Genomic DNA, 26,669 nt, shown 5'->3' with positions numbered 1-26,669 from the left:
TATATTCCAAGCCTGTGCGTCGTTAAATATGGGCCCACACACGCCATATAGAAACAACCAAGAAAAGCAATGAAACCACGGAAAAATAAATGCTGTGCAAGTGCGGAATTAAGAAACATAATAGCTCTAACGGAAATGAAAAAAAAGGTCAGCTTCTGAGATGCCAAAGACTTTCGTCGAAACTTAAGCCAGGTAGGGTTCACTAGACCAACTATACGCAAAATGCACTGCTATTTCGCGAGACATCGGTGGGAGGGGGGGCGGAGGGGAGGGGGACGCTTTGTACAAATGCGGAGCGGAATCAAGCAATGAACGTATTAGCAATCCCACACACCAATCTCGCGTTCACTTTCTTGTTGTTTTTCTACTTCAACGAAGAGCTGATCGTACGGCGGACGCATTTTTGGAAGTATACAGGGTAGGCTGTGCAACAAGCGATGAAAGGTGTCGTCGGAAGAGTGTGGTATGTGATAAGGCCCTTTGATTTCAGTTTCTGCTTTATTCTGCAGGCTCCCTGTGCCCATAGGCGTGCGCACAGGGGGGGCAGGGGGGGCGGCCGCCCCCCCTAATAATCTGGAGGGGGGCGCCAAATTTGCCCCATGCCTTAACTCAATTGAACCTGTCACGTAGGGTTATGAGTCGACCACGCGTGTGCTTTCACGATCATGCCAGCCGAAGAACCCTCATGTTACCTTCCAAAAGCTGTTTACTGGCGGGGACCAAAAGCAGGTCGCTGTGAGAAACACGTTATCACTTAATTTTCATATTTGCAGATGCTTTTCCTCGCAAATAATGTGCCTAGTACTGAGCAAAATAGCCGCGTAAAAAGAATTTCAGAACATACAATATTGCCTTCTGAAATTCTTACGAACTTCAAAAGCTAGCGTTCGATCGGTACGCACGGGTACCACGTTGCAGTTTACAAAAGACAGATGTCTCATATGTTTCTGTGCTTTAGGGAGAATGGAAGTTCTTTCAGCAGCGTGTTGTGAAATTGATGCCGCATCCGCCCTGGGACCTGCTCCCTTTGCCGATGTTATGCATGAAAGTAAAAACTTCTGCCCAGAAATATTTTGTAGGTGTTGCAATTTCATTTCATTGAAATAAAAATTTTATAACAATTCCTCGTCTTTCCACTGCGTTCTGACCGTTAAGGCTTCAGTGGGAGGAGGTCGGGAGCTTCCGGGGAGGGGGGGGGGGCGCTCACTAAAAACTTAGACCCCCCCTAATCGAGAACCCTGCGCACGCCTATGCCTGTGCCATATGACGATATTTCGAAGAAGCATTTAGTCGCCGACGCGGATTATATTCTAAGCCCGTCTCCGCGCTGCTCGCAGAGGATATATGTAGCTCATGAATGTTTGCGGGCGCTCACCTCACGACAAGACGACTCGTCGTGTGCTGATCCCCGAGTATAATTATGCATTGCCCATCGTACTTTTGTTGAATATTCCCGAAATTAACACAGACTGGCTTGTAAATGGTGGTGATGAATATCTGAGGTATAATATTGGCAAACGTAACTGGCATGCTGTCAGGTATGAGTGCTCCGCTGATTATGTAAGCGCACAAAACCGATTTAAATCGTAGTGTGTAGCCGTAGCATGAACATCTCGGGAACCGGTGGTTACCGAGACATGGCTAGTAAATTCAGGTCAGTGTAACTACAATCGGCTCCATCATACGTCGGTTCCGCGACGCTGGCCTGTGACACATACCTGGCGCTTATACAGACCGAATATACCACATTAAGATCGCGTCAGAACATTTACACTCTCGTAAACACATCCCATTTGCGAACAGAGTGACTGCTCGACCTAAACATGGAGTTCAAACGCCCGCAAACGGTAAATCTCAGTCGTGAACGTGCCGCAAAAGCAGCGGCGGCACTGGGGAGCGGGGCGCGGACTCCCGCGGCTTCTTTCGAAACGGACCGCTAGGGGGATTGCAGTGGCGCCCCTACAGGCCGCGCTCGAGGCGTATATGAAACGAGCGCCGAAGTTTCGTGACCAATAAAGCATTGAAGGACTCTGGCCGAACGCATCTGTAGGCGGACCTGTAGGCAGACCGGCCGGCTGCTCCCAGCGCTGTCTTCCCATCCACTGTCTCGAGCGTCGCGTCGCGCGTGGTTCCTAGCCGCGGCAGCAATTTGCACTCGCAGCGCCTGCGTCACGTCCACGGTCGCGGTCGCTTTTTAATTCAGCGGCTCACGAGATCAGTGCGGGGGGGCATTCGCAGAAACTGCCGGCGACGCGGATTCGACAGTGCTACGGCAGCTCAGCTCTGTGATATCCGTCTGACAGTCACTTGGTCAGCTTTGTTCACACAATATCTCGCGTTTCGCGGTGGCCGCTGAACCCGAAACTGCGAATGGCCGCATTGAAAACGCCTCTAATTAAACAACCGTCACGCGCTGTGAGCAGATGAGGTTTGCACACGTGATTAGTAGGTCATTATATAGCTGCTCATTGCAACAAAAAAACCGAGATGCAAAATTTTTGTGTCAGCGCCCCTTTAAGGTAGCTTTCGTATCACTTATTTTCGGTCGAACGCCATAACAGCCCGCCACAAGCACCACACACACATCAGCAACGATTACCGCACAAAACATATCTTCTGTAAGAAAATGCAACAGCAGCACAACAACCTCTTGCAAACATATTTTGAGGTATCCGCGCCGCTGCAAGCCCAGGATGTTGACCTCCAGCACAGCGTCCGGGCAGGGCGATGGCACAGAAATCGCAAACTGATAAATAATTAGCCGCTTCCAGTTTGTCGAATCGAGAGACAGCTTCTCTTCCTTCATCATAAACGCACAACTTGAGGCACAACAAAGCAACATAGAGGTATAGCGAAATGGGTCGAAAAGGGCGGCAGTATCTATCTTCACAAAGACAACAGATCACGTCGACGTTACCCCTATTCGCTCGTCCATTCCACTACGTCGGAAGATGCGGTTCCAGGAGAACGCCAGCTGCGGCCGCTGCTGTTTCCCCGTCGTATTTCAAGCGCCAACCCGTAGGTGTAAAACCCCAATTATTTAATATGTGACTCCGCAATTTAATATCAGTAGCAACTAAGCTTGCAACCCGTCACGCGCGGATTGCAAGGTGCTGAAATGCGATGTGTGTATCAGCTCCGCTATGGTTTTACATTCATTACTTCATTGGCTTTCTTATCGGGCCGGTGTTGCTGTCACGCTTTGGTTTATTACGAAAGAGGAACGGGCGACACTGCAATATCTCGCGCTACGCAGCGCGAAGTGGCAAGTTTCACGGCGCAACCGCCACAAGTTCTCCCTCCCTGATGAGTTCTCTTGGCTAAGGCTTGCGTGTTCGCCGATCCACACGGCTGACCAAAACGATTATTTGGACCGCGGTCCGCGCATCACGTGGTAGGAAGTCACCAGCTCGCACGGACCGCCGTTGGACCGCGCAGGACCGCGGCCTTCGCGGTCCAAATATTAGCCGAGGCTCTTCGGTGCGCAGTCTCGACCAACGGCGGACCGCGACATCAATCAGCGTGGTCTGAAGAACAGCGCGGGCAGCGCGGCTGTTTCGAAGCGCTCGAAGGAGCCTGTCAATCACCCCCGGTTGGATAGGCGGCGGGCTATAGGCTTACAATCGCGACGCATACTTCATTCGCGCTTTTTCTTGCGAGTCCTATCACTTTTACTAGTGCGATGTTGGCTATGATTATCACTGTGTTTTACGCATGTGGACCTCAATTTAGGGAAGAGTTCGGTTTCAGCGAGCGGTGACAAGCCGTATGCAGCCCGGATCGCCCCGCCGTCGCCTCTCGTCGTGTCGCCTTCGAACGAACGACGGCGGCGGCTGCGTGAGCGCGCCCGCCCGGCTTGCATGCGGGTGGATGAAACGTTTCGTGCAGGCTTGTGCGTTACAACATGTTGTCGCGGCCAAGCGGCGCCTGTGTTCAACCTTCTAGCTTGCGAGTTCAGACGGTCGGCCATTCGCGGTCCGCTCAGCCGGCCCGCCGTATGGATGCGCTCTACTTTGGATCGGACCGCGGCGGACCTTGACGTGTCATCACGTGACCGATTTGACCGCGGAATCGGTCTGTCGTGTGTATCGGGGCGCAGGGAAAGGCGCCAGGATGGCGCGCCGCTTCTTTCTTTCTCTCCAGGGATGCTATCACGGTGCCAGGCATGGAGGAAAGAAAAGCTTAGGAGAGGCCCTGACGTCACACCCAGCGCAGCCGGAAACGCCATTTCTGTAAGTCGAATGGCGGACCATTGGCCCTCCATGCCATTGGCGGACTCTTTTTGCCTCTCTCTCTCGGTGCACCTTGTCCGCCTCCTCCGTCCTGTATCGCCTCTCTTGTCGTCTGCATCTGGCAGCGCCGAGCCGGCGGAAATCAGCTGATAGGCAGGTAGAAGGCCGTTTTGCAGCGCGTGACCGTGAACCTAAACGCGCGGTTACACTGTTACACGTCTTCAGTGTGGCCGCAGCAGGTTTGCGAAGCGGCTCGCCCTAACAATGCCGCAATGCTCGGTGCCAGGCTGCAAGTCGCGATCGGTACCCAAGGAATTGGGCGTCACTTTCCATCGGTTAGTGCATCATTCCGCTGACAAGTATTGCTGTACATTGGTGTGCATTCATCCTTTGTTTGCAATCGCCGCCGTTTATAGGTTCCCAAGCGATGGAGAACGCCGCAAACAGTGGGCGAACGCCGTGCGGCTACCGGACTGGAAAGTGCCCAAGTTTGCGTTGCAGTTTCACTGGCAATCCCAGAGATGACTAGTCAATTAAACGGCCGTTCTATATATATAGGTAAGCAGTACTTCATGCAGATTTCACGCTAAAAAATTGTGGAATGTTTTTACCGTTGTTCGCGTGCCTTCGATAGAATTTTTTGCGGAGGAGGAGGAGGAGGAGGCAAAACGTTTTATTGAGTAAAAAAAATGAGGGTGGGTGGCGTCAATAAACTTTTTTTCGCCAAGTTTCAACTTGTCTCAGTGTCAATAAATTCAAGGTGATATCAGTTGAAAACGTTCATACACTAACCTCGCAGTATGAAGCGTTGAAAAGCGAAATCCAGAGCGAGACCACAAAAAGATCCAGATTCCAGATCCAGCACTCTTCCAGTCAACAGACGGACACCTACTAAGGTAATAGGACGATGGAATTATATCAACTGGGAATCTACCTTGTAACAGTTGCAAAGGCGCTGCCGCGCATTGCCGGCCTAGCAAACTATATATTGCAGCGGCGATAACCAAAAAATTGAGTTGCGAATCGTTCGGTTGCAAGTCGCCTACGTACTGCACACCGTGTATCACTTCCCGAAAATCTACCAGACGGGTGTCCGCGCGTACGACGGGACGGCGCGTTCACGATATCTGCACTTCAATAGGCGCGTCGTGATCGCGACCGGAGCAATAGCTTGACGCGGTACAAGGTGCACTTGCAAGAAGAAATTAAATGACATATTCACATCGGCGCAGCTGTCGCAACTCGCAGCATCCTTTTCGAGTTCCGCAAGACCACAGCGCAGCAAAGCGAAGCAGCAATCTTCGCAATCGGACGACAAGGCAGGCGCTGCCTTTCCTCCATGACTGGCGAACGGCGGGCGGGCTGTTGCTAGGACGCCGTTGCTAACGCGACTTCCAATGGCCGCCGAAAACACGTGACTTCCTCCACACTTTTGCCAATGCGCGGGGATAGCTGGGGGCCTCTCCTAAGCTTTTTTTTCCTCCATGGTGCCAGGAAAGGAGCTGAGGGCAACAGGCAATGGGATGCCTCTCATTGGTCGATGGCGTGGGTTAACCGAGGTCAGCAAAACAAACAAACAAAAAAGCGGATTTTTCGCCGCCTTGTGCCGTTGGTTGCACATCCTTTCTTTTTACTTTCACGCTCGCGCGCTCCCGGTGCCGGCGCGCCAGCGAGGCGGCTCAGTGTAGAGGGAAAAAATCGCGCCAATCCACCCCGTGAATGTGGCTGCAAAGCAAAGCTGTAAACGGCACCCATGGCGATTTCCCATGCGACGTCACTTAAATTCACTCACATTGCTCTACAAATAGTAAAACCAGAGAAAATTGAATTGCACTTAACAACACCATTTATTACTTCAAAGAGATATTCTTGGTAAGGTTAAATTGATGCATGATGCATGAACGGTGTTTGGTTGAGTTGTATTGGTGTAGCACAAGCGTGGACACTTTTTTTTATAAAATTAATGCTCCAACCCGCTGTTAGACGATCTGATTTCTCCGTCTCTGCGCCGCGGACGGAGGCGGCGAGATTGGCGGCAGAGAAGGAGGAGGAAGCGGAAGAAATACTTCTGTTCAGGTTTCTGAATGGCCCAGAGTGCAGCCCTGGGGAGTGATTCCTTCTTCTGTGGGGCTCATATTCATTCCGCGCGGACTGTGTTCTGTCCACCCGCTGGAGCTGGGTAGGTAGACAGGGCCTGGACAGCAGCAACTCCTATTGCTCTTGTTGGGTAGTTGATGGAAAGAGAGGAGGTTGCTCAGGGCTAAAGTCGCACACCCCGATTACGGGGCCGAGTGTTCTTACTTCTGAGCAAAATTTACATTCAGCGTCGTAGCGATTCGGATACATTAAGTGAAGACGCGTAGGCTGTGGGAAGGAGCCCGGATTGTATGAGCCGTAGGGTAGTTTGTTGTTCCCTGGAAATGTCAGGGTAAGGCGAAGCTACGGTCTGTCTCAGAAGGCGATAATGCTGTGTTATCTCCCTGAGCGTGACAAGCAGATTGACTGTCCTCGTGCAGCTCCATAGCACGGTAGGTAAAAGCGCAGGCTTGTCGGGTGGGCATATTTGTTGCCCTCCATTGAAGCGTGAGGGGGTGTCCAGATGATCTGTATGTAACCGTTTGGGGAGTGGTTTTTTAGCACGCGCAGTGCAGGTCAGGACACCCAACTCGACTGGTTATTCCAGTAGGCTTGCATGGAATCGGTGACTACCCTCCAAACTACTCTCCGGTTGAGTGAGAGCCAAGGTGATGGCTGTCTGTTCTGCTGCCGTCATTTCTTGGGTCATAAGAGAGGTACACGCAAGGAGGTTGGTTCTGGAGGTAGCTACGATGACGGCGTATTGTTGCCCTCGATGTTTGGAGGCGTCTGTGTAGATAACTGCATGATCCCCACCGATGGTGGTGTTTAGCGCTTGAGCCCGTGTTTTTCGGTGACCCTCGTCGTGTGAGGGGTTCATATTTCTAAGCAAAAAGAGCATCTTTAGTTTTGGTCGCCAAGAGTCTGGTAGTACGTCAAGAGGAGTGACATTCTGGGCTGCCCAGCCAATCTGTTGAAGCATGCAGTTACGCACCGCAGTTCTGAGTCGGATCTTCTCGTTAGAAACATGGCCTTCTATCAGCTCTTCCACCGTGTTGTGGATCCCCGTGCTAAGCAGCCTTTATGTGGGCGCACTCATGAGAAGACCAATGGTCTGCTCGACAGCCTTTCTAATCATTATTTAGTCTTCCTTGTCGAGAAGAAGACAGGGAATTGCCGTAAGTGACTCTCGAGAGGACAAAAGCTTGAATTAATCGAAAGGTACCGGATTCCTTTAGGCCTCGCTTCTTGGTGGCAACTAGCCTTATCATGTGTATAATTTGATTGATGCTGTTTTAGAGATGCTGGAAGGAGACGTCACTCTTTGTGTTAGCCTTGAGATGTAGGCCCAGGATCTTGATGCTGGGGCTTGGAGTGATGGCCTGGCCATCAAGGAGTATTTGAATGTATTCCTTTATTTGGCGTGAGGGTGGACGACAAGGGGCTGCGATTTTTTACGTGAACACTGGAGGCCGCAGGCTTTAGCTATTTGGCATACTAGAAGTGTGGACCCATGCATTGGTGGCAGCTTCCTTTAATTTTTGTAACTCTTAGCACATGAGCAACGTGCGCACAGGGCCGCTAGACGGGCATGAGTGGTCGCGTGACGCTTTCACGTGGCATTCAGCGAGAACGCAGGGGGTAAAATCGTAGATGTGGTTGGTGAGTACACCACCTGTATTCCCCGTCTTCGCGTGGTCTCGTAGCAAAATCGGTTAGACGACGGACTCTCACTTTGTTAGCCTGTTAGTTCCAGGTTCGATTCCCGGCGGTGCCGGTAAGTTCTTTTATTTTTCGCTGAGTTTTCTGGTGACACCAACGGTCGCGAAAGAATCCTTGGGGGGTAGAGGTAAAAAGCTTTGCTTTAAAAAAATAGCCCTTCTGATGCATTTCTGACGCCGCGCTTTGGTATTTTTTTCTTACTTTCATGACGTACGGTTCCCGTAATAGCTCGAAAGCGCGGCAACGTTTTAATCGTTGTGTGCTCCACTGTACATATAAATAATGTACTGTCGACGCCGGTAGCGTCAGAAAGCGCACGGCTGTTAGCCAAGCTTGTATGGCTACGGTTCCGTGTAATTCATGTCTGTAAATAAGAACTCCCGAGACTCCATGTGCCTTCGAAGCGCGCGGGGTTCTGTAGCCTGAGACTTTCGCTTTCACTTTCATATCACTTTCGTATTTATGTCTGGGTTCAAATATCCCTAATGTTTTATTTTTGCTGAACAAAGCTCACAAATAGGAAGCATGGTACCAGCTTTAGTACCGAGGGAATATTTTGCCGATCTGAAGCCCTCGATCAAGGATTCTTTTAACTTTTGGCCCAGCGGCTGAATCGCGGGGCAGTTGGCCAGTTGTAGAGAGGGCACATTATGTACATAAAGCTACTTAACAGCGACCCCAGTAGCTCCCATGTATACAGCGCGGCGTGATATTAAGGTGCAATAATAAATTATCTTTATGATAGACACAGACAGACAGACTGACAGGCCAACATTGTCGCGCTCAAATGGCCAAAGAAAGGCTATCGTCTTTTAAACCAGGTGGAAAGAGACGCTGCCGCCACTAGTACTGTTCCGCATTCTGCGAACATTGCGCAACCGTACCCCTCGCAACCGCCGCCAGCCCGCAAAGTAACCGATAAAAAGAAAGACGAAAACCGACTACCACGCGAAAAGCCAAAGAGGGAGGTCCCGTCGCGAGAAAGGGACAGGACAGGGGCGCTACGCGTCGTTGTGTCTATTTCCGTTAACAGCACGGTCAAAACCCACACGGGCCTTAATCACTAATTTTTGTGTGCGTGTGTGTGCGATTAACCAGAGCGCCCGACACAAATTTGCTGCACCTGGCGACGCGCCGACGGTGGGCCCGATTCGCGCCTCGGTCAAACAGCCCGCGGCACACGTGCCGCAACTTGGCGGCACACGGCGCCACCAAGTCTACTCTCCTTTTCTCATCAAGCCAGCCGCACCAAATCATGCCTGGGACGACCGACCCGAAAAAGACACGCAGCGAGTAGACCCTGGAGACGGCGCCGCTGAGTCGCCTTCCATTTCCTGTCGTGGCTCGGCTGACGCTCGGCTGACGCATGCAACCAAAACTGCGGCCAGTGATAGTCCTGACTGGAAAGATTCGAACTGCACGCGGCTGCGGCGGAACCCCGGGGGTATAAAACCAGCCCTGAAGCAGCGGCTGTGCGGCGGCATTTCTTTGGAGGCACTGAGTTGAGAAGTGCTGTCTCCTTTGTGCGAACCATGTAACGCTCTTGCTATCTTTGTAAAGATTGTATATAAATGCAGATTAAAATCACCGTCGGCTCGACAACTTCATCGCTCTGCTCTGCGCCGCGTCGATGGCGGATTGAACAGGGCAACGTCGCAACAGTGGTGACTGAGCTGGAATGACCCAGTCCCAACAGTGTGTGTGTGTGTGTGTGTGTGTGCGTGTGTGTGTTCACGGGGAGTGGGGGCGGGGGCGTGGAGAGGGTATCGCTCGCAGTCGCAGGCCGCAGGGCACCCAGTTGCTGCCGGTGCTTGGCAGCCGTTACAGCAGTGTTGAACTGCTCTGCCGTGCTTCGTGTACTCGAGAACGAAGTTTGCAGACGCGTTTTTCGGAGGCGTGATAGCTTGCACGGACGTCACTGTATTGCCGTGTTGGTGGGTTGGTTGCACGGTGGAAATCTGCACCTCTTATCTCGAGCAGTGCGGATGAAGTGACAGCGATCGATCAAAAAAATTCCCGCGCCTTCCCGCGAGGGGAACACGAGTAAATGCAGAGCATTGGGGCCTCAGTACTGGTTGAAGGCAGTGTTGCTTCCATCGCTTCTTCCGTGATGCTGAAGTAGCAGACACGAGTAAACGTGGGAGCGAGCGTCAACCAAGGAAGGAAGGAGCAACGCAGTGACTGAAGCACGAGCGACCGCTAGCCGCTTTATATTTGCAGCGCGCGCAGTAGAGGGAGAGCAGTACGGGGGAGGGGGGGGGGGGGGAGAGCGCGCATGCGCAAGCAGGGCGCGCCCTTCCACGCCCCACCGCGCTGCTATCACGCACCTGTTACGCCAAGGCCTCGCGTCGCGCGTGTTCAACTGGATATTATGATGTTCGATTCACAACTCACAAACGTGCTTAGGTGTACTCGGAAATTTTATTTCCATTGCTGGGGCAAATTCCACCTCTACGGTGGTTGATGATGATGGTTGGAGTTTTTTGGCGCAAGGCCAGCTGGGGCAAAGAGCGCCAAACAAAAGTATCTGAAAGAAATTGTGGCTACTAAAGCCAAAATAACAATAAAATCCATTAACGGCAATGGTGATGGCTGGTGTATAGGGCCAGATTTGATTTTGCGTGATAGGAAATGAGGTTTAAAAACGTCACGTCTGACAAGTACTCAAACACACGTTTCACGGAAAGCATGGCATCGTCGCCCAGAAACAGCGATGGATGTAAGGGAATATGTTGTCTGTAGAGTTCTCTGAAGTGTTTGTGTCGTGTTGTGTGAAGTGCCTTGCATGTGATTAGTATGTGCACTACGGATAGGGCCTCTCCGCACCTGCTGCACTGGGGTCTAGAAGATCCCGTCAGCAGATACGAGTGCGTCGCATGGGTGTGCCCTATCCGCAGTCTACCCAAGGTGACTTCCGTGTGTCTGTTGTGTGAGTCAGCTGTGTACCGTCCCAAGTGTGGCTTTATTACATGTAGTTTGTTGTCTGTCTGTTCGTCCCAGTGTGTTTGCCATGTTCTGCGCAGGTGTTTTCTTATGTGTGGCTTGAGGTCTGTGTAGGGTATCGTTGTAATGTCTACAGTGTTCCTGAGTGCAGCAGCAGCGGCCCTCTTGTCTGCCAACTCGTTCCCAGCGATCCCTGCGTGTCCTGGGACCCAGCAGAGGACCAGCTCATGCTTTTGTGCATACACGGACATGATAGTGTTGAATACAAGATTAACTATGGAGTTTTTGGGGGGCTTGTGCGATGACAGTGCGCGAACAACACTCAAATAATCTGTATAGATGATGGAATTGGGAATTTGATTTTCAAGAATGTGTCGTACAATCATAAAAATTCCATACGCTTCTGCTGCAAAAATTGTTGTGTGCACGCTCATGGTTCTGGCTGCATTGAAATTTGGACCATGAGCAGCGCACGACACCATAGTGGAGGTTTTAGAAGCGTCACTATAAAATTCTGAACATGTGTATTTAAACTGCAAAGACAGAAAGTGCTGCAGTATTGCAGCTCGTGGTACACGATTTTTGTCAAGTCTCATAAAAGAAAGGTCGCACGACACAGGGCGAACTTGCCAAGGCGGTAAACTGTTAGAAAAGGATGACCTGTACACATCTAAAAACGAAGCACTGAGATCCGAGGCTCGCTCTCTCACTCTAACTGAAAAGGGCAGAGGAACGGATGGGTGATTTACTAAGAGCAGAGATGTTGATGTATCGTTAAAGACAGGATAAAAAGGATGATTATTCAGCGACGAAATTTTAAGAGCATAAAGCAAGTCCATGTACGTTCGTTGGTTCTCAAGGCTCCACTTATCACACTCGACATAAAGACTCTCGGCAGGGCTAGTGCGAAAAGCACCCGACGCAAGCCGTAGCCCCAAGTGCAGCACTGGGTAAAGCATTCGCAACGCTGTTTTCGTCGCCGACCCATATACCACACTGCCATAGTCTAAAAGAGAACCAAACAAAGCAGTATAGAGCCGTAGTAGGAGTTCTTTGTTAGCCCCATAAGATTGGTGGGAGAGAACCTTAAGGATATTCATTGTTTTCAGACATTTATGCTTAAGTTTCGTGATATGTGGCATGTATGTGAGTTTGTGGTCATACACAACACATAAGAACTTGTGCTCCTTGTTCACAGGAAGCGACACGCCATTGAGATGAATGTCTGGGTCCGGATGGACCCCGCGCTTCCTGGAGAACACAACGCACGAGCTTTTTACAGGATTCAATTTAAAACCATTCTTGTCTGCCCAGCCGGCAAGTTTCTTTACACCAAGCTGGACTTGACGTTCGCAGATTGACATATTGCATGATTTATAGGATATCTGGACGTCATCTACATACATGGAATAAGAGATTGTAGGTGGCAGTGCCTTACCAAGAGAGTTCATTTTTACTATGAAGAGAGTGCAGCTCAACACGCCACCTTGTGGCACGCCATTTTCTTGCACGTGAACCTTTGAGAGTGCACCACCGACTCTTACTCGGAACGTTCTGTCTGACAAGTAACTGAAGAGCGTTCAACATGTTACCCGAAACACCGAATGACTTGAGGTCTCTAAGGATTTAATAACGCCAAGTTGTGTCGTATGCCTTCTCAAGGTCGAAAAACACAGTTAAACAATACTGCTTATGCACGAAGCCATCCTTGATGTACGAGTCAAGAGCTAACAGTTGATCGTTCGTCGATCGCCCCACCCTGAAGCCTGCATGGCAGCTCTCGAGAAGACCGTTGTACTCAAGGAAGTACACGAGCCTGCGATTTATCATCTTCTCTAAGAGCTTGCACAGCCAGCTCGTCAGGGCAATAGGACGGTAACTTGAGGGGGATGACGGGTCCTTTCCCTCCTTCAGGAAAGCTACAACTATAGCCTCGTTCCAAAAGTTTGGAATGTGCCCCGAAAGCCATATCTTGTTATATAGGTGTAAGAGTGTTACAAGAGTGTCCGCATGCAGGTGGTGTATCATTGTGTATGTGATGTTGTCTGGGCCTTGAGCTGAGGGTTTACACGTGCTCAAAGCAGCCCTAAGCTCATGCAGTGAAAACTCTGAGTTATAAGAAGATTTTGAGCTATTGTTATCTAGTATGGGCTTCTTTTCGGCCATTTGCTTGTGTTTCATGAAAGTGTTTGTGTAGTGTGCTGAACTAGAAACGTGTTGGAAGTGTTGTGCGAGTGTGTCAGCTTGGTCTTCGAGTGTGTCCCCTGTAGTGCTGACCAGAGGCAGGCTGTGTGTTTGTTGTCCCTTGAGTTTGCGTATTCGTGTCCATACTTTCCGTGTGTCTGTGTAGGAGTTTATTGTTGTTATGAATGTACGCAAACTCTCTCGTTTTGCATCACGGCGCACACGTTTTCCTAATGCCTTGGCCCGTTTGAACAAGAGGAGGTTTTCCGACGTGGGGTACCGACGAAGGATACCCCACGCCTTGTTCTGGGCCTCTCGCGCCCGCCTAAAGTCCTCATTCCACCACGGCCTCCGCTGGTTGCGCGGGGCACCAGAGGCGTGGGGAATGGACTTTTCGGCGGCGTCGAGGATGTGCGCCGTGAGGAGTTTGGTAGCTTCTTCAACGTGTAGGTGTCCTATGGATGCGTGGTGTAGTTTGGATGTCTCTGTAAATGTATTCCAGTTAGCTCGTGCTTCATTGAACCTATTATGGGAAGATGAACTGCTTGGGCCTTTACCTATATGTGTAAGTGAGGTGGGGAAGTGGTCACTGCCATATGGGTCAGTTCCCACACCCCACTCGAGAAGAGGAAAGAGAACTGCGGAGCCAATAGCCAAGTCAAGACATGAGCATGTGTTGTGTCCTATGTTATGATATGTAGGCTGTTTATTGTTGAAAAGGAATGCTCGAGAGGATGTAAGAAACCTCTCTATCAGGCGACCCCGGGAATCCGTACGAGAAGAGCCCCAAAGAGAATTGTGAGCATTAAGGTCGCCTGTTAGAATGTACGGTTCGGGCAGCTGATCAACCAGCGCCTCGAAGTCAGGGCTCAAAAGTGTAACATCAGGAGGAATGTATATGGAGCATACCGATATCAACCTATTAAATATTATTAAGCGTATTCCTACAGCCTCAAGGACGGTATTCAAGGTGACAGGGTGGCATGCTAAGGATTTTCGGGCGATTATGGCCACACCGCCAGAAGAGTGTGTGCAGCCATCCCTGTCTTTCCTGTATACGAGGTAGCTATTCAAAAAAAATTGTGTGTTTAGAATTCAAATGTGCTTCCTGAACACACATTACACTTGGCTGATTGGTAAGCAGAATCCCATACACGTCGTCAAGATTACTCAGAAGGCCTCTGCAGTTCCATTGAACAATATTTTCTCTTCCCATTATTTAGTGTGAGAGCTACTGGAGTGTATATGTTTATGTGTCGTCTTTCGGGGCTGTGACTATTGGATTGGGCTTTCTGGGACTTTCTGTAGGCTTGGACGTCGGAGGCCGATCCTTGCGCTGCGTTGCAGGCAAGAATGGGACGACGTCCATCTCGTCGTCCGATGTCCTGGGTGTGCTCGTCGAACCGGGCCCCCCGGACTTGGCCCCCCTTTGAGGGCCCTTCGTTTGACCCGCCACCACCGCAGGTATCGGAGGCACCAGAAGTGGCACGGGCGGTGCGGTGGCGGTGGGAGCCGGTGCGGGGCCACTGGTGTCCATGGCACCCTCCAACGCACTGGACGATGGGGAGGCAGAGACGGGAGCGGCACCGGTCCCGACGGAAGAGGTTGCCACCACAACCGCTGCTGGCTCAGCGAGCGGTGCGGAGGCGGGTTGGGCTGCCAGAGGAGGGGGGGGGTGGGGCGGCGGCGGGACCAAGTCCGACTCGCGGTACTGGGTCCCCGCCGAAACCAGACGCCGCTCCGCCCCCCGGCGAGCTGCGTCGGCGTACCTCCCCAGGGGGAAAGAGGCGAACCTCTTTCGCGCCTCTGGGAAGGTGATGCTTTCCGTGACCTTGATGTTTATTCTTTTTTTCTCAAGCTTGAACCGCTCGCAGGTTCGCGAATATGCAGCGTGATGTCCTTGGCAATTGGCACAGAGCAATTGATTGGATGAACAGTCATCAGTGAGATGGTGTTGGGCACATTTAGCGCAGGTTGGCTGGCCCCGGCACGAGTTAGTACCGTGCCCGAACCGCTGGCACTTGTAGCAGCGACGCGGAATCGGGATGTACGGTCGGACGGAGCACGAGATGAAGCCTGCTTTAATGGATTCAGGAAGTGTGGAGCGGTTGAAAGTCAAGATTATATGCTTTGTGGGGATTTCCTGCTTGTCTCGTCTGATAGTGATACGCCTCACTGCAGTTACACCCTGATCTTTCAGGCCTTCCAACAGATCAGCTTCGGTCTCATTCAACAAATCGGTCTCCGAAATCACACCCTGACAGCTGTTGAGGCTACGATGGGGAGTGACTCTGATGGCCAGATCTGCCATGCAGGTTTGCGACAGGAGGTTAGTGGCTTGTTGCTGCGTCTTGACATTGACTAGTACTTCACCGGTACTGAGTTTCTTAGCATCTAACGATTTTCCGAGGATGCCTTCAAGGAACGTAGTGATCAAGAATACGGACGTGGAAGAAACAGGGTTTGTTTTGTCAACTGCCTCGATAACCAAGAATCGAGGATAGTTGTCAGGTTTCGGAATGTGGATTGTTGGAAGGGATGGAAAGGAAACTTCGGTGTGGCCCCTTTTCGGGGGCCGATCACGTCGGGGGGGGGGGGGGGGGGGGGGTTGAATTATCCATATGGCATAGGAAAAACCAGGGAGACGGGGGTACTTTCTTCTTTGACCTTACCCTGGTAGTCAAAGAGGTCCCGGAGCTCCCTGCCTGGTAGACAGGCCGGGAGCCCATCGGCCGGAGCTTGACCAAGGCTCCGACGGCCACCGTTAGAGGTTTCTACCCTTCACCCTAAAAACACATCACCACGGTAGGACACAGCCTATGTTGGGGGGCTCGGGGTCCGCGGTATCGCCAGTACCGTCACCAAGATTACTCAGGGTGCCCGGTGCGGGGACCTGTACGGTGGGGCTATATGCTCACTTGTAGATGGCACTACACGAGACCATATTACTAGCGAACCTGAGCAAAATGTTGCAAAACGGGAACCTAATAAAACCATATGGGCGCACGAACATCAGCCAAATTGTCGCTTGAATACGCACAGCGGAATGGTGCGGACAATTTCGGTGAGACAAGCGTTACAAACCACGCAGTCGGTTTGACGCGAGTTACGTAAATTAACTGCGACTGTTGAAATGAGCGGTTCGGCTCACGAAACGACTACACAGCGTGACATGCGTCTACTGAAACTTCTGAAGACCAAAAAAGAAGGACTTCAGTACGCCTAGTGCGCGCATTGTTAGCAGCCTATACCGCCTCTCCCCTAAAACAACTGGAAGGGAGCAAGCGCAATGAAGCCGCCACGCGTTCACAGGCCGCGTCAGCAAAAATAACTGCGGCAGTCAACAATTGCCATAGGATAAGAGTAACTGAGGCGACATTTCTCGCCGGGCCCTCACCCCCTCGTTTTGCCCTCTTCACCGTGACTCCTTTGCGAGCGACCGCCGAGAAACGCTTACAGCGCCAAACAGGGACGGGGAAAGGGGGGAGGTGCAGTTTTCGTTGTTTAATTTTGCCATCCTTGACAGTTAGCGGCACAGCGGCACCGCTAAATGTTTGCGACTCGTACACGCGCATTCGGACTCGAGCTCGTGATAAAACTTGTTTGCACTACTCTACTCACGAGTGCATATACTCAAGAGTGCAAGCACTCGCAAAACCAGTATTCATGAGTATTGTACCCATGAGTACTGTGTTTTCATGAGTACTGTGTACTCATGAGTACTGTGCATTCACGAATACTGTGTACTCATGAGTGCTCATACTCATGAGTACTCAAACTCATGAGTATTCATACTCATGAATACTGTACTCATGAGTACTCATACTAATGAGTAGTGTACTGATGAGTACTGTACTCACAAGTAGTGGACTTACCCCTGTACTCACTCGTCATCGTACTCACTTTTTTTTCTGGGTGCGTACGCACTCATCATCGTACTCACTCGTGAGTTTGAGTACAAATGAGTACAAATGAGTGTACTCACGAGTGAGTACGCCGACCTATGCACTCCACTTCGTTCGCTGCATCTCTTAGTATCTTAGAAGTCTGGCGGTGCCTGTTGGCAGATTGCCTGTCTCCTAGTGCGCTCCGTACTACAGCCAATGCTCGTGTACCAGGCGTGGTTCCAGCACATGGCACGAGGGGACTGAGACCGGCTGGAAGCTGTTAACAGGGCTGCCATGTGCACTATTACTGGCCTCCCCCGCCTAACACCAATTCCACAGCTCCAAGCATAAGCCCAGTTAAACACGTTAGGTGACTTCATTTATCAGCGTAGTTGCGCACACCTGCTGTAACGTGCACTGATTCCAGGAGAGGCAGCAGCTCTGTCCGCGTAGATGGGCCAGCCGCCGAATACGATGCCAGCCTTTTTCGCCGGAAGGCCGCCCTGGCTGTACCATCAGGTGACGGACAACAAGCCTCTGACGAGGCTACATGTCCGTACCTCGGCCCTTCACCAGCTTCCAGATGCCGTCCTTCGTGTCCCTGACTGGGCACCTGAGACGCAACCGGTGGTTGTCCAGGTTTTTGTGGACGCCGGGGCATACGACTGCTTTGTCACCACGGCCTTGACGTGTCCCTCCTACCCTGCCCTAAATCATTGCGGCCCGTACGAGTCACTCCGTGCACTCCCAAGCCTGCTAGCAGAACGTACTGCCATTCGGGATGGCCTGCAGGCGCTTGCATCGACTTTGACTACTGGGGACAAGCTGGAACTTTATACTGACTCAATGGCAGCGATTCAGGATTTGCGTCGCGTTGTGCGTTGTACATGCCTGGCCACACGCATTCACGAGATTATGGACACTTATCCGTGCCCTGTCTGCGTGTTGTGGATTCGCCGGGACATGATTCCTGCCCGCACAGCGGCGGATGGCGCCTGCCACAGAGCATTCCACAACGGCTACTACCACTTCTTCCAGTATCTACCATAGAACTGCTGGTGGAAAAGAGAACCCTCCGTCACGCCACGGGTGGTTTACTTCCACCGCGTGGAACTGACCTCCCCAATGGGCTTGCTCATTGGGAGGATTTCGTGCTGTGGAGTTCATGTTGGGGTGGCGTTATCCCCAGCAGTTACCCACGCTTTGCCTGCCCGATATCTTTCGACGTTTGCGGACACTTGCCCTTTCTGCGTGCTTCCTGCGTCAGAAGCTGACGTTGGAACATTTGCTGTGACTTGCCAGCGGCTTAGAGACGCCCGAACGCAACACCTCCGAGACCAAGAGTTCCATCCTGGAAGACCCCCAGATCTCAAGCGCTGGATTTGGGGGCCCCAGCCCCTTTCTCGTGGATTTTTGCGCGTGACGGGTGCAGTGTTGTACATATAAAAACTTTTTTTTATGCCGTAAGACAATATTTCGCAAAACTGGGCGATTATGGTAACACCACTCGAAGGGTGTGTGCAGCCATCACTGCCTTTTCTGAATACCATGTAATCGTTGAAGACATTTGTGGGTTTAGAATGTGTTTCTTGAGCAGGCGTTACACTTTGCTGATTAGAATGCGGTATCTCGTACACATGTCAAGATTATTAATAAGGCCTCTACAGTTTCATTGAACAGTATTTTCTCTTCCCATTATTAAGTGTTCAGAGCCACTGAAGTGTGATTATTTATGTAAGGTCTTGGGCGATTTGTTTAACCTTCTCTATTGATCTGGACGCTGCAAACCATTCCCTTCACTGCGACGCAGGCAGGAATGGCCCGACGTTCATCTACTCAGCTGATGTCTTGGGGGTGCCCGGTGGACGGGGCCCTCTGGACTCGGCACTCGTTCGGGTGCCTTTGTTTGAGCCACTACCGCCGAAGGTGTCGCAAGTGCCACAGGTGGCGCGGGTGGTGCGGTGGGGGTGGGAACCCTTGCAGGAGCCCCCGTGGCCATTTCCTCGGCAGCCTCCAGTGAAAGCAGGGAGGGTGAGGAAGCAGGGACAGGAGCGGCAGCGGTCCCGACGGTGACTGTTGCAACCAGAACCTCTGCTGGCTCAGCAAGCGGTGTGGTGACGGGTTGGGCAGCCTTAGACAACCCAGGGTGGCGGTGGGACAAAGTCCTACTTGCGGTACTGAGTCCGTGCCGAAACAAGACGCTGCTCCGCCCGCCGGCGAGCTGCGTCGGATTACCTCGCCAGGGGGAAAGAGGCGAACCTCTTTCGCGCCTATTGAAAGGGTTTTTTTCTCCTTACCTTTAGGTTAATGTTTTTTCTCTAGAAACTTTTGACAAGCGCGAAAGTATGCCGTGTGTGGCCCCTGGTAGTTCGGGCAGGTGAAGTTGGTTGCAGTGCAGTTGTCGGATAGATGATCATGCTAGGCGCATTTGGCACATGTTGCTCTGCAGCGACAGGAGTTGGTGCCATGCCCGTACCGCTGGCACTTGAAGTAGCGCCTGGAATTCGCGATGTACGCCCGGACAGAACAGCGAATGAATCCTGCGTTGACGTGCGCGACCGCGGACGAGCTCCGACGGCAAGCCGGGTCTAGAAAATGCTCTGCGCTTAAAACAATTGTGCCTAGCCTAGCTCTCGTCACTGAAATTCAGTGCTTGGAAAGCATAAGGGCTAAATGGGGCAAGTCCGTTCCACAACGCTTCCTCGATGCCGAACTAACGCTACCGCGCCATACATCTTACAACCTCTGCGTAGATGTCACCTGAATTTTTTTTGTTTCTTTTCAGATTTGGACTTTAGTCTCTCTGTTTTATCTCTAGACCTCGTTCCCTTTGCTCATATGCAGGCACCAACTGCGTGACGTCCCTGTCACCGTTGAACGTCTTGGGAGTTCCATACAGATTTGGCTCCCTCGACTTAGCAGCCTCTTGGATGCTTCTTGACTGGACCGCCACGGCCAAGGGTGTCAGGAAAGCCAGAAGGCGGGGGGAGGGGGAGGGGGGAGCCGCCGCGGGTCATCACGTGTCCGTATCCTCCGGTGTTCAGGTGTACTGCAGCCGGTGGATTAGAAATTTCAGTAGCACTGCTTTCAACGCTGTTAATTGGCACCGCAACCACTTCAGGGAGGGCGTGCGGTGCAGTGACGTTTGGGCTTCATAAGGCAACCATGGTGGGCGGGTGGGGGTGTCAGAGCCGGAACAAAGTCTGACTCGCAGCACTGAGTCCCTGCCGTAAACACACGCCGCTCCGCGCCCCGGGGAGCTGTGTCCACATACTTTCCAGAAGCTAGGGAACCGAACCTTTTTCAGCTTGTTGGTAGATGTTTTCATTAACGTTGAAATTGAGGATTTTCTTTTCTACTTTCTATTTTTCACATGTCCTCGACGATGCCGGGAGAAGAATACTGCAGTTTCGGCTCTTGATTTCATCGCTATTGCTGCAGCTTTCTCTGAGGTGGTCGTGCTGTGAGCATTTTGCGCATGTTGTTTGACCGCAGTAGCTGTTGGTGCCATGCGCATAACGCTGTAACTGAAAGCACCCGCGCGGGTTGGGAACCTATTAGGAGCTTTTTCTCGGAATGAGTGAACTTCCCCTCCCAGGGTGTCTAGCAAATTGACTAATTCCATTTCCGTGACTTTTCCATGTTTTTCATGACCATTTTAAACGAAATTCCCTGACCTATACAACTGGCGCCATTCGGTGGAAACGGTCCGTGAAGCATATAAAAAGCACATACAAAACACATTCTATCATAAGGAAAAACGCATTTGTTGCAAGTTCCCTAATTCTCAAAATGCACTTTGGTTAACTTCCGTGTGTTTGTTCTCTTTGAGGTTTGTTTGCCTTCTGTTACGGCTTCAGAGAGTTTATTTCATCACACGCGGTAGAAGCTTCAAGTTGCGCTTCAGCGAGCACCTTTTGCTTTTTTTTATTATCCTGGCTCGGCATGCAATGTGAACAGCATGGTGCGTTTTTGCACGCAATTCGGGCGCGTCGGCGCTGCGCGAGCGATTTTTTTGACGCCCGCGTCGACGATTCGTGCGCGCGGCAGCTTCTGCCCATCGAGGAACGAAAAGTTTAGGAGGGAGCGTCACGTGACTATCGTGAAGCCTAGTCCTAAAAAATAAAAAGGAAAAACTGATGGGAGATGTACTCCTCACGTGAGAGGCAAGCGGTAGTTCTTGGCGCCTCATGCGGCCGCCCGCCCGCCCACGCTGCGTGCGTCGTTCCGTTCCGTTCGTTTTCCGGACCGTCCTGGTATTCCGGTTTCGGCGACGAGTCCCCGTCCGGGCGTTGCGCGCAGCGCTGCCTGCAACCCGAAACGCGCCGCGGGCTGATCGTGCAGGGAAAGCGGTCGGACGGGAGAGATAGAAAACGTCTTTATTTATTGAGCTTTGGGATCCGTCGAAGTTCGCGCCGCAGTCGAGTGTTGTGTGCCGCCGCTGTTCAGAAGTGGAGATGACACAGTACGACATCCATGCCTTATATTTTATTTCACAAAACACACAGCACTTTCTTTGTTCTGGTCATTTTAGCCTTTCACCGCCCAGGCGCAATTTAGCATTCGTTACCCATATACATATATCGCACGGACTGAGCAGTCCTTGGTCAACCAGCCCGCGTACTGCCTGCGACGCGAGGCGGAAAATGATCCGTTCTTCCTGCGCCCGCACACAACCTCAGTTCTTCTGCACCTTTTGTTTTCTAATGCACTGAAGGCGACAGCAACGTAATATAGACGTCACCACGACAATTGTGGAACGTACAACGAGCCACCATGCCAGAGCACCGGTAAGGCGAATGTATGCAAATGCGCACGCGAGCGAAACCAGAGCTTTTCGCACCACCTCTTAGCTGATGGGAGACTCGTTACAGCGCTATGATATAAAGGGAAGGTGGCGCGATAACTCACAGCAAAATTCGAAACGCAATCGTCAAAGCACACCTAGCAAACACCACGTACCCGTAGGTCGCTCCGTGCTCGTGAATGTTTACAGCGGCGCGTTCCAGCAAATCCGGTCGTGGTTCCAGCGGTGAGCGTTAAATTCGGCTCGCAGCTCGTGAAGGTGCTCCCTGAGCATGGGATCTACGTATCGTGTCGCTTTGAACAGCGATAGTACTTCCACGATACGAGGGTGGGAGCGCAACGCTGGCGAAAAAACAAAAAGCGCGTCATCCCTATTTCATATTTGCCGCTCTTTCGAGGTGCTTTTTCAAAGAAAGTGCTACGAGTTGTGCCGCGCCTCCGCCAGATGGCGCCACGGGTCCTGCGACCGAGAGAAGACGCAGTGAAACATCCCCCTCGCGAGGGGCACGATCAAATGCAGAGCATTTCCGGGGGCGCAGGACGTTAAGTAGTTTGCGTTACGTTAATGTTGTTGCACTTGTGGCAACTGCTGACGAGAGAGCGCTCGTCAGCAGTAATTTGAATGAGTCAACGATATAAGGCGCGTTCGTGGCGTCCCATTCTATGTCAGCTTTGTGGCGCAGTGGGTAGAGCACCATGTACATTGCGTTCCGCCCGCAGGGTCGAGGGATCGAAACCGGGCGCCGGATAGTATTTTTTTTATATATAGTGTGGAGGCGTGCGGTGTTGACTACGGACGTCAACGCGGGTGACATCGTGAGTTACTGAAATGCTCTGCATTTAAAATCTCGTATGGCGCCTTCGGCAACGCCACTCGCCTCCTCCTCCACCGGCAGCCAGCCGGAGCCACTAAATGCTACCGCGGGCCTGAGAGTGGTGCTTCTTCCATAATGCATTGCGCGGGAGGAGCCCGAGGAGATGAGAATGCGGCGTCAGAGGAGGTTGGTTTGCCAAAGCTAAGCCACCTGACGTCATGTTCCCTCCTAACATTTTTTTTCCTCCATGCTTCTGCCTGACTCAGAAAATGACGCGCGTCGCGCGAGGGAATGGGAGGAGCCTGCCGACTTGCGCCAATGGAGAGCCGCACGCCTCATGGCGGCAGCTTTGAAGCTCTTGAGACAGCTGGATGGCCCCGCCAGATATGTTTAGGATTACCACCCCGGCAGGTATTGCGTGGGCGCTTTCACTAGCGGCGCGGATGATGTTTTATAGTACCGTTTTCGCCCACATTATAAGCTCCTTTACCTCATAAACAACTTCGTGCGTGCCTTGTGTGGCATTTTAGAGATCGCTTAGAAGCGGTCGCTCGAGCTTCCGTCACCCCTTTGCGGTCGAAGCCACCGCCATGTTTCCGGTGCCGGCAGCATCGCGTGCAGCGTGCAGGCGGTTCCGCGGCAGCGTCAGAGCGTCTGTGACGTGGGTGGCGCATTTTCGCGAGCAGAAAACGCCCCACGTGGTTCACGCTAAACCATGTCATGTTCCTTTTTCATTAAGTAATTCTGGCTCCTGATGTCCTAAGAAATAAGTTATTTCAAGATTATCCCCAAAAAAGCGCCGACTTTTAAAATTCACTGAAAAAAATAGCGCGTTGTGCGTGCGATTTGGGCACCACCTACATCGCCCCTCTGCGCAAGTGAAACCAGCAACCTAAGCCAGCTGCGAGCTGCGTGAACCGCACGGCGAGTTTCTGCACGCTATTCGTGCACGGTATTTTCACGGCCGCCTCTTTCACAACCCCACTGCGCATGCGCAATCCCCTAGCGGCCAAGTCCCTAAGCAGTCCAGTAGGGGCAGCAGACGACATTCCCCACAGCTCCCGCACAAGCGGGAAGGGGTCGTGGTTGTATTTACATCGTTTGATTTTTTGTGTGTGCTCGTTGTGCGCGGAACAATGCCCACAACTTGTGCTGCGTTCCGCTGTAACTCGGAGTGCCGAAAAGGGAACGGTGTCGGCTTCTATCGCTTCCCGTCGGCCGCACGCGATCGGCTACGGCGGCTTGCGTCGCTCGCGTCGGCTCGGGTGATGGGAACTTAAGGCTTAGCATCCTGGCGGATATTTGATCGCTGCTATCTGTGCAACTGCGAATGACAATCCGCAACACAACTTTTCACTACACTATCCTCCCCTTTCTCGCATGTGGAACTCTATTCAAGTTATAACTGCCGTTTGAGCGATCAGTGACCAAGACATCTGCGTAGCCTGTTTCGATGCTTCCGCGCAGGTATCGCCATCTCTCGGTCGCTCGGCGCACCGCGCGCCGCGGCGACCGGTCAGCGTAGGCTTGCATCGCGGCAGATATATCTGATCGCCGCTTTTAAAATAAGCCCTGACAACAATCCCTAGCACAATTTTTCACCACACTAACACCTACTTTCTCGCATGTGGAACTTTTTAGCGATCAGATTGATTCAGAAGAGCAGCGACAAGCGCGGTTGCTACCGTGGTCTGCGCCGGTTCGAGCCGCTGAGTGTGCCGAGCTGGCAGGCGCGGCCGGCGTGTGCGCGGACTGTTTCCGAAGGCAGAAAACGCTTCACGATTGCTTGCTTTATCAATTTCTTGCGAACAAACGCGCAGAATCTACAAATTCAGCTCAGCGATCATCGTAGTTGACCACGGAGCAAAAACAGTGGGCGGAGCTACGCCGACGACGCATCTCATGCGCGCATCGGGCCGTCTCAAATGCGACAGTCGTAACGATCAGTCGCATGCGAATCGCGTGTACCAATCGTAAATGTGTCCAGCGCTTAAAGGCATTTTGCGAACTGCCGGCCTTTGTTGAGCTGGCGATCGCACTTCATGCCAGACGACTCCAAGTACTGCTCGCTCTGCTACTCGGACGGCACACGGATCTGACCGAGATTTCTCTGCCAGCCCTCATTCAGTGATAAGAAGCCGCCTGGTATTATGTGATGACCAGGGGCTGTCATCTCAAGGCGTTATAACATCAACACAGAAGAAAAACTTCGGCTGCTCCTTGCCGTAATGTGGGATTGCCGTGCATACAACGAGAACGCAGCCGGAGGAAACGCCGGCAAACCCTACAGCTTCAACTTCCGCTAGGCACACTAGGTGGCAGCACACCGCAATGAAAGAGGCGGATTTCGTGCCTGCGGCGGCTCCTTTCCTGCACAAGCAAGTGTGTTTGTGCCTTGAGGAGCATTTTAAAGAGCGGTTAGAAGCGGTCGTTGGAGCTACCGCACTACTCCGCGGCCGGTGCAGCCGCCATGTTGCCGGCGCCTGCCGCTCGGCTGGCTCGGCACGCACCGTGCGACGGTGCGGGTGGTTTTCGCGGCGGCGTCAGCGCGCCTCAGGCGTGCGCGGCGCATTTTCGCTTGCAGAAAAACCAGAAAACATTTCATGCGGATCACGATTTCGTCGCGCGCGAACGTGTTGCGTTCGGTAACTTTTTGGGGGCCCCCAACAATGGTTTCCCCTATTCTGAAACTGTGGGCAGGCCCCGAAGTGGTTTTCCCTGACTGGTACTACTTGATTGAAAAATTCCCTGACAATTTCCTGACTTTTACCGGAGGCGCAAAATTCCCTGACTTTTCCCTGTTTTCCTGGTTTTCCCGGTCACTGGATACCCTGTAAACAGAATTTGAGAAAAAACGGAAGTTTGTTACGCGACCTAAATGCAATGGTCTCAAAGCTATTATATGATCTGTTTTACACTTGAGCGAGAGGAATTTTTGAAGGGTTAAGGATTTTAAGGAGTTTATCCGCCATTTCTGTACAAGGCAAGGGCGACGATGGAAGCTGATAAAATCAGCATGATTAGCCCGCCAGCCCGAATCTGGCACTAAGCAGCACACAGCAATATGAATACTGTAGAGTTCCTACAGCATTCAACATAAAACACATCAAACTACCGCATTACCATGATATTAACATAATGATGCAACGCAAAAAATATATGCGATCAAGAACTAAGGAAACATGATAATACTGCATTCTAAAAATCGGACAGCGCAACACAAAAACATATTTTTTGCTGTAAAAATAAAAATACCCAGGTACACACTGAAACGAACTTTTCTGTATAAAAATAGTGTCAGTCTTGAAAGATGCACATGTAAAGAAAAAAGCGGTAAAAAAGTTCGCCTGTGAACTACGTCGTATAACGGAAACAAGCCTTTCAAGAAAAAATTTAGTGCCCTTCCACTATGTGAAGAAGGATGACCTGCGAAGCAGCACGTCCCCCACGGAGTTCACAACACAAAACACGTTTGTTTGCAATTTACGAGTGAGCATACTGCGGAGCCGATTACATGAATGAAATTTGGAAAAGACCCGAGCTTTATCCCAGAGGACAAACGTAGAGCTGTCTGATTACCTCCCGCGTAGTAGGCATCTTACTGTTTGTGTAACACGCCAACCCAATCCACTCTGCCACAGATGACACCGGACCCGTCGCACTGGGCTGTTTGACGGCCACGTTGAACCTCACGCCAACACAACGGACATGACATAAGTAAGGGATAGAAACCAATATCTGCGCGTGCCCGCACCCCTCCCTACTGCCCTCCTCTCAGTGCTGTGCAAGCATAAACCGGCAACCAGTATTCAAAACAGCGCAAAAAGACGGGACAACGAAACGACAACAAAAGGCGCTGTGCGTCCCGTTTCCTTGTCCCGTCTTTTTGCGCTGTTTTGAATTCCAGTATGCACCAACTAGCCCAAACCACCGTTCTAACGGCAACCGGTCATGAGCGGGTGCTTAGAAGTGAAAGATACTGCCGAACATGTTGCTCTGAAAAC

Source organism: Haemaphysalis longicornis, unplaced genomic scaffold, assembly GCF_048455015.1.
Source record: "Haemaphysalis longicornis isolate Haplotype H1 unplaced genomic scaffold, Haemaphysalis longicornis Haplotype H1 scaffold_1, whole genome shotgun sequence".
Classification (NCBI taxonomy): Eukaryota; Metazoa; Arthropoda; class Arachnida; order Ixodida; family Ixodidae; genus Haemaphysalis; species Haemaphysalis longicornis.
The sequence above is the reverse complement of the archived record's forward strand: the minus strand, read 5'-3'. Positions refer to the sequence as shown.